This window comes from Fukomys damarensis, unplaced genomic scaffold (assembly GCF_012274545.1).
Source record: "Fukomys damarensis isolate Sample0158 unplaced genomic scaffold, DMR_v1.0_HiC HiC_scaffold_11, whole genome shotgun sequence".
NCBI classification, from domain to species: domain Eukaryota; kingdom Metazoa; phylum Chordata; class Mammalia; order Rodentia; family Bathyergidae; genus Fukomys; species Fukomys damarensis.
The window spans coordinates 34,894,539-34,902,547 of record NW_022900923.1 but is presented as its reverse complement, the minus strand read 5'-3'; the positions used below and the strand labels follow the sequence as shown (position 1 = coordinate 34,902,547).

At 37.6% G+C, this 8,009-nt stretch overlaps 1 pseudogene; it reads left to right on the top strand.

Moving 5' to 3' along the window:
• Positions 1 to 4,862: 4,862 nt before the first annotated feature.
• Positions 4,863 to 7,763, top strand: LOC104851548 (annotated as a pseudogene).
• The last annotated feature ends 246 nt before the right edge of the window (positions 7,764 to 8,009 follow it).

Genomic DNA, 8,009 nt, shown 5'->3' with positions numbered 1-8,009 from the left:
ACTGTGGAAATTTTTGCTAAAAATTATATCTTTAATCAATGGTTAGGCACAAAGTACTTTTAATGGCCAGAAATTTGGGAAAAAAATCAGTGATTTAGAGAAATACACAAGTTGAATCAACTCATTCAGGCCAGCATGAATGAGAAATTAAAAGCATTGTGCTAAAGTTCAGTTGCATATCTAGGTGCAAAGATATAAATAACAATATTTATTTCATGAGACCAGGGTGTTTTGTCTTTTAATTGTTTCACTACCCTATTCTGAGTATGGATACTTTGACAAACAGACATGTTTGTTAAATGAATTAATTCAGGATGACTCTACTACAGGAAATGATAACAGATACAAATGAAACATAACCAAAGTCTTATCAGGATGTGTACAAAAATAGAACGCTAGTTCTAGAGAGAAGGTTGTTGCTAATTTCTAAGGGAAATGATAAGTCAAGATAAACTGAATAAAGCTGATTTTCCTAAAATTTCTAATCTGCTCTGACTTCTAGAATTGGGAATTTCATATTCTTGGGGGAAAATTGAAATACTAGGAATAAAAATGGAAGATAGCATATCACTGCGAGAAAAAGGTAAATCCCAAACAATGGCTCAATGTCACAACAGTTGCCTTCAAGTACAACGACTGAAATGTACCTTGATAGTGCTGAGTAATCAAGGCTGCAATGCAAAAAATGGGGATTACAAGTGTTTCCTGGTCATAGGACAATAAATTTGGGCTGAGAGAGTAAGGAATGTGAGAAACATAAACGTAATAGGAGCATTTAGGAGATGACTGTGATAACTGATATAAAATTAAGGAATGAGATAAAGGAAAGGTGTTAGCATGTAATAAACATTTAGCGATGTGTTAAAAGCCTTGAAAAGTCAGAATATAGTGTCAAAGATGGAAGCCCAAGCTACATCAACAAGCATAAAAAAAAATTCTATTTGTCCACCATCAATTGACATTGAAGTAATGAAAATAAAAACAACAGTGAGATGGCTCTAAATATGCAATTTAGACTGAAGTGAAAGAAATATTCTAAATAAAACAGCAAACAACTTGCACTTCCATGCTCCTTGTGAGGGCACACAATGATACAATCTTTTTGGCAAACTGTATTGATTTTTCATATTCAGACACAAAAAGATCTTACAGCACAGCAACTCTTCTCGTATACTTTCTCCCTCAAATGCATACACAAAATGATTTTTTCAAACCTCCATAACAATGTATTCAGCATAATTTGCTGTAAAATTCCAAGGAGCCACAAATTTTTTGGCAAACTGTATTGATTTTTCATATTCAGACACAAAAAGACCTTACAGCACAGCAACTCTTCTCATATACTTTCTCCCTCAAATGCATACATGAAATGATTTTTTTCAAACCTCCATAACAATGTATTCAGCATAATTTGCTGTAAAATTCCAAGGAGCCACAAGCAGATGGGGATGTGAAAGAGAGGAAGAAGGAAGAGGAAGACAGACACATTTATTGCTACCCTCTTGCAATCCTGAGAATTACCGAATCTGATGGCATAATTCAGCTCAACAAGAACGAATCTTCCCTTTTCCCATACTTCGATTTTATTTTGTCCCTAAAGGATTGAATAATGCATCCTCACACTGGCAAGGGCGGATCTTTACTCCATCTACTGATCAAAACGCTGACTTTGGGAAATGCTCTCACGCACAGGCACAGCCAGAAATGATGCATTAGGAGCCCTGGGGTTAAATTCAGTCCAGCTGAGCTCACGTGTAAAACAAACCATCAGAAGTTAAATATAAAAGAAATAAGTGACAGGAAAGAAATAGTGAAAAAGATGATATGGACAGAAAGATGGCCTTTTTCACACCTATCTGTTCTCTAAAATTGTGTTTCATTCCATTATATTATGCACACTTGCCCACAGTCTTTACTTGTTCTCTTTGCTCTAAAGCATAATTTACATTGGCAAGTTAACTTGACTTTGTCATTATAACTCATCTAAATGTAATTCTCTGTTGTAGAAGATCGCTACATTTACATATGCCGATACCGTCTTTTGTTCATTCGGTTGTGCCTGAAAAGCAAAGTCTCCGTTTGTGCCGATGTGCATGCTAGTGCATTCTTGTGCCTGTACCACTACCAGTAAGGTTCCATGGCTTATTTGAGAAAGCCTCTCAGAAATAAAGGAGTTTTGGAAGGATTTACTCCTATCATTTGCCCACCTGATGAAAATGAACAATCTATTTATTCACCAAATTCTCACATATACTGTACAAAAAATAGGGAATAAGATGATCATATTAGTTGAAGGTCTACAAATGTAAAGTTCTTGCTGTCTTTCATAAATGACAAATATAAACACTTTTGTCTAAGAATAGAAAATGTTAAAAGTTCTGCTATGATTTTCTTTGGGACTTGTTCAAAGTTTTGAAAATAATAACCACTGCAATCACTAACTGTATGTGACACTGTCATATTAAAATGGAATAAAATGTAAATTGTTGCAAATTAACTCATGTTTAATACAACAATGTAGAAGGAAATAGCAAGAATATAGCAATAGTTTAATTTTTATGTAAATTCTCATTATGTTTCATTTTAATACCACGCTTGCTTTACTTCATACAGATTAAAGTGTTCATTTTAGCTTAGATATCAGTAGTGAGTGAAACCACTGCAAATACCTTGATAACAGAAAATATTTCATTGTTAATATGCATACTCTATGTCAGCAGTTAGACTGTTACAATTAGACCGCATAGCCAAAATAGCTTCCTAATTAGGACTTTAAACCGGAATTTTACTCTCTTCATTCTCTCAAAGACTGCATAGACATATTGTTTAATAGTAGCGGGTCAACATCTTACTGAGTAGGGGCCAATTTGAACAAAGCATTATGAAGTGCTGAACGTACTTACATAAACTCAGAGAATTTTTCAAAACAATGAAATTATATTAAAATAGGAAAAATTTGTAAATAAAGATGATAAGCTCAAAATTGCAAATTGATTTCTTCACAATTATAGTTATTGATTTAGGAAAAATTATAAACAACATAAAATTGCATGTAATATGGTTTTACTGATTCTCTAGGGTATCCTACTGTTTCACTTTTCTCTAGTTAACTTTAACAGTAGTGCTCTCAAAATAGATAAAAGAACAGCTATTATGATTTCCCCCCTGACAACCTTGCATTAAATAACACAATATGAATAGACTCAGTATTTCAAGGTAATTTTATGACTGGGAAAATGAGCCAATGTATTGTAAAACTAAGAGTAAAAATCAGGTATAAATGCACTATAAGTGACTTAATATAAGTGATATCGTTTCTTTTTCTTTTCTCTTTTGAATGACAGAGACTTTTAATAGCCTCATTAAAAAGGAAGTTTCCTGGGCCAGGGATTTATCTCAGTGGTACTGCCACCTACCTTGCAAGCACAAGGACCTGAGTTTGATTCCTGGTACAAGTTTCCCCCATCTCATCCCATGTTTTCTTTTTCTATTTCTTTCTCTACTTCTCAGCCAAGCTTACTAAAAAACAATGATTTCACTCCACCATAAGTGCATTTTTATACAGACTAAAACTAAAATATTGTGTCTTGGTCAAATAAAAAAACTAAACAATCTCCTTCTAAAAAAAGAGAAATAAATTGCAAATGTGCTACTCAATTTAAGAATAAAATTCAATTCTGTACAAGCATAAAGTTTAAATAAGAGACTGCCTTTGACCTGGTAATACACCTATTATTAATATTCAGTTTGTTCTATAATTCATTTTTGTTGAAAACACACAATGAAAATGTTTTCTCACTAAAGTTTCCATTAATAAGTAAAATACAGTCCCCATTATAGCTCTTATTTAACCACCCAAGGCTTTGTACAAGGCAACAGAGGTATTTTCCAATAGTCCTTGAGTTGAATTCAAACCACATCAATTCATACACTAAATAGTTCTCTAGCTATTTCTTCATCTTAGGCAAAAGGTACTTCTCTGTAACAGACAAGGATAACAAAAGAAATACATTTCTAAATAATAAATCTCTGTGAAATTTATTTTCAGTAGAATTTGTACTTTTTCTGCCCTTCTGCTTTCCAAGTTGCTAAGACTTTTATATTCTTTATTCTGTTTCATAGCATACTTCAAAAGCAAGTGAGCACTCACTCAGCAAATACTTAATAAGAGTTTACTATGTGACTGTGACAAATGCTAGGGACACAGAAATGACAAATATTTATCTGTGTCTTGCTCCTTGTAGCTTTCCCAGGAATCTACAAGAGAAGCTATAATGAAATAAAGAAAGAAGGATGTAAGAACCACTATAAAGCAAACAAGTGTAGTGGAACAGCAGATCATAGATTTGGAAGCTTTTTAAAGGAGGGAAAAGCTGATCTGTGTAGCCAGTCTCTCAGAAGAGACCTGAAGATAGGAAACAGATAAAAAAAGCTGAAAGAGACAGAGGGAGGGGGAGGGAGAAATATATGTGAAGTCCTAAATTGGGAAAGCAAATAAAATTAATTTTACCTTTTTTGGATAAAATATATTTGCAAGGTTTATGAAATATCTAAGTGAGAATTCTGTAAGCCGTTGAATAAAGATCTGGAATTTAGCAGAGAGATTTCTGCTTAAAATAGCTGTTTGAGTGTCATTACTATTCAGACTATTTAAAAAACTTGGAATAAGATGATACCCTGAACATATGAGGAATGACACATTCCAAAATTCAGTGATCTCATTTTGGAAAAAGGAAGTGTCAAAAAGAGTCTATTGGGGACTAGTCAGTGAAAAATAAAAAAGACAGATAAGGGCTAGAAAAGTTTCAGGAAGGAGGGAGCAAATGACCAGTAAAAGCTGTTGTTTGGTAAAGTATAAGATAATGGATTATCATAAATCAAATCAAACAGTGATGCCAATTGCAATTGCATTACCAGATGTGGTTTCCTTGCTTGAGCAAATTATCACATCTCCTGATACTTCGTACATTGCTAGTTGCTATTGATTTGGCAAGTGCTTTCTTCTTGATAACTATTCATAACGACCATCAGAAACAATTTGCTTTTAGCTGGCAAGGCCAGCAATACACCTTCACCATCCTACCTCAGGGTTATATTAACTCTCCAGCCCAGTGTCACAACTTAGTTTGCAGGAACATTGATTGCTTTCCCCTCCCAGAAGATATCACACTGGTCCACTACACTGATGATGTTATGCTGATTGGACCAAGTGAGCAAGAGGTAGCAACTACTCTGGATTTGTTAGTAAAACATTAGAGAGCCGGAGGATGGGAAATAAATCCAATGAAACTCCAAGGCCCTTCCTTCTACCTCAGTGAGATTTCTAGGAGTCCAATGGTGTGGAGCATGTAGAGATATCCCTTCCAAAGTGAAAGCAAGTTGCATCTTGCTCCCCTATGACCAAAAAAGAAGCACAATGCCTAGTATGCCTATTTTGACTTTGGAGGCTGCATATTTCTCATTTAAGTGTCCATTTAGAGTGACTCAGAAAGCTGCTGGTTTTGAGTGGGGCTCAGAACAAGAAAAAGCTTTGTAACAGGTCCAGACTGCTGTGCAGACTGTCCTTCCACTAGGACCATATGATCCAGCAGATCCCATGGTACTTGACGTGTCATTAGTAGGTAGGGATGCTGTTTGGAGTCTCTGGAAGGCCCCCATAGGCAAATTGCAGCATGAATTGCATAATGAATTACAACAGAGACCTTTAGAATTTTGGAGCAAGGCCCTGCCATCATCTTCAGACAACTACTCTCCCTTTCAAAAACAACTCTTGGCTTGCTACTGGGCCCTGGTGGAAACTAAATGTTTGACCATGGGACATCAGGTCACTACGCAACCTGAGTTGCCTGTCATGACCTGGGTATTATCTGATCTACTAAGTCATAAGGTTGGATGTGCACAACAACAGTCTACCATTAAATGGAAATGTATATACATGATTGAGCCACAGCAGGTCCAGAGTACAAGTAAATTACATGAGGAAGTTGCCCAGATGCCTATGGCTCCTACACCTACTATGTTACCTTCTGTTTCCCGGCATGCACGTATGGCTTCATGGCGTATACTGTATGATCTGCTGTCAGAGCAAGCGAAGGCTAGAGCCGGGTTTAGGGATGGTTCTTCAAGTTATTCAAGCATTACTCTCCAGTGGACAGATAAAGAATTGCAGCCCCTTTCTGGGATATCCCTGAAGGACAGTGGTAAAGGGAAATCATCACAGTGGTCAGAACTTCAGGCAGTGTACCTAGTTGGACACTTTGCCTGGAAAGAGAATTGGCCAGATGTGCAACTGTATACTTAGTCACGGGCTATAGCCAATGGTCTGGCCGGATGGTCAGGAACTTAGGAGGTGCATAACTGGGAAATTGGTGACAAGGATATTTGGAGTAGAGGCATGTGGGTAGACCTCTCCATATGGGCAAAGGATGTAAAATATGTTTCCCATGTGAATGCTCACCAAAAAGTGACCTCCCCAGAAGAAGACTTTAACAATCAAATGGATAAGATGACTCATTCTGTGGTTAGTGACCAACGACCTTTTCCAGACAACCCTGTCATTGCCCAATGGGCTCATGAACAGAGTGGCCATGATGGCAAGGATAGAGATTATGCCTGGGCTCTGAGGGGCTGATCTGGCTACAGCTGCTGCTCAATGCCCAATATGCTAGCAGCAGAGACCATCACTGAGTCCTCGATATGGCACCACTCCTTGAGGTGATTAACCTGGGACCTGGTGACAGGTTGATTATACTGGACCACTCCCATCATGGAAGGGACTGTGCTTTGTCCTCATTGGCATAGACATGTACTGTGGATATGGATTTGCCTTCCCTGCACATAATGCTTCTGACAAAACTACTATCCTTGGACTCACAGAATGCTTTAGCCACCATTGTGGAATTCCACATAGCATTGCTTCTGACCAAGGAACACATTTTACAGCCAAAGAAGTGAGGCAGTGGGCTCATGCTCATGGAACTCACTGGTCTTACCATGTTCCTCACCATCCAGAAGCGGCTGGATTGATAGAAACATAAAATGATCTTTTGCAGACACAGTTACAGTGCCAGTTAAGTGGAATAGCTTACAGAGCTGGGGTAAAGTTCTTCAAAAGGCTGTTTATGCTTTGAACCAGCACTCACTATAAGGTACTATATCTCCCACAGCCAGGATTCATGGATCCAGGAATCAAGAGGTGAAAATGGGAGTAGTACCACTTACCATTGCCCCAGTGATCCCCTAGAAAATTTTTACTTCCTGTTCCCACGACCTTAGAAGTTTTAGTTCCAGAATGGGGAAGGCTTATACTGGGAAGCCCAATGATGACACCATTGAATTGGAAGCTAAGACTCTTCCCCCGGTCACTCTGGTCTCCTCATGCCTCTGAGGAAACAAGCTAAAAAGGGAGTCACAGTGTGGTCAGAGGTGATCAGCCCAGAATATCAAGGGGGAAATTGGACTTTTAGTATATAATGGAGTAAAGGAAGAATATACTTGGAGTGCAGGAGATTCCTTAGGGCGCCTCTTAGCATTACCATGCACTGTTATTAAAGTCAATGAAAAAACACAACTTAATCCAGAAAAAAATGATAAATGGTCCAGAACCTTCAGGGATGAAGGTATGGGACCCTCCACCAGGGCAAGAACCAAGACTGGCTGAAGTGCTTGCAGAAGGCCAAGGGAATACAGAATGAGTATTAGAAGAAGGTAGTTCTAAATACCAGCTATGACTCCATGATCCACTACAGAAACGGGGACTGTAATTGCAGTATTTCTCTTCTAATACTGCTTCTTAAGGATTATTAAACCTGTTACAATGTTCAAGGTATACAATGTTAGAAATAATCATTACCCAAATAAACTTGCCTTCCATTCTGGGGAGGGAATTAGTGCATTTCAGTTTGTACAGAGGATGGTCATAAGTTGTTAGGCATAATGGTGAACTCATCTTTGTATCTGGAGAGTGGCTTAAGGAAATGTATCTGGTTGCCAAGTTGACAAGGGGTGGA